This window comes from Chrysochloris asiatica, unplaced genomic scaffold (assembly GCF_000296735.1).
Source record: "Chrysochloris asiatica unplaced genomic scaffold, ChrAsi1.0 scaffold00265, whole genome shotgun sequence".
In the NCBI taxonomy this organism is placed as follows: Eukaryota; Metazoa; Chordata; class Mammalia; order Afrosoricida; family Chrysochloridae; genus Chrysochloris; species Chrysochloris asiatica.
Window position 1 is genome coordinate 2,597,867 of NW_006408783.1, and position 998 is coordinate 2,598,864.

The window sequence follows — 998 nt, forward strand, 5'->3', positions numbered from 1 at the left end:
AAAACAAAAATCCTCACCACTGGAACAATAAAAAACATTATCAATGGAGAAAAGATTGAAGTTGTCAATGACTTCATTCTTCTTGGATCAATTTTCAACACTCATAGAACCAGCAGTCCAGAAACCAAAAGACGTATTGCATTAGGCAAATCTGCTGCACAAGACCTTTTCAAAGTGTTGAAGAGCAAAGTTGTCAGCTTGAGGACTAAGGTGTGCCTGACCCAAGCTGGACGTAGAAGAATTGATGCATTTGAGTTATGGTATTGGAGGAGAATATTGAAATTGCCATGGGCTGTCAAAAGAACCAACAGATCTGCGTTGGAAGAAGTGCAACCAGAGGGCTCCTTGGAGGCCAGAATGGCCAAACTTCGTCTCTCATCGTTGGGACATAGTGTCAGGAGGGACCTGTTGTTGGAGAAGGATATCATGTTTGGTAAGGTGGAGGGACAGAGAAAAAGAAGAAGACCCCTATCGAGATGGACTGGCCAAGTGGCAGCATCAATCATGGCAACAATTGTGAGGTTGGCACAGGATTAGGCAGTGTTTCATTCTGTTGTGCATAGGGTCGCTATGAGTCAGTACTGACTCGATGGCACCTAACAACAACACTTTGTACATTTATCCCATGGTCTTTTGATGTTTTATGAATCATTCAATATTTTGCCTCTTGTATCCTTCAGTATTAAAACCCAGGGCTTGAATCTTTTCTTCATTTTCTCTCATCTTCAGAAATGCTGATTATGTTCTTCCTTCTGGCGTTCTGATTCCAGTCCATTGCATATTTCATTATAATACTTTACTTTGTCTTCTTGAGTTGCCCCTTGATAGTTTTGTTCAGCATTTTACTCCATCATTTCCTCCATTTGCTTGAGCTACTCTACATTCAAGAGCATGTTTTAGAGTCTCTTCTGACATCTATTTTGATTTTTCTTTCTTCCTTGTCTTTTTAATGACCTTTTGCTTTCTTTGTATATGATGTTCTTTTTTTTTTTTTTTTT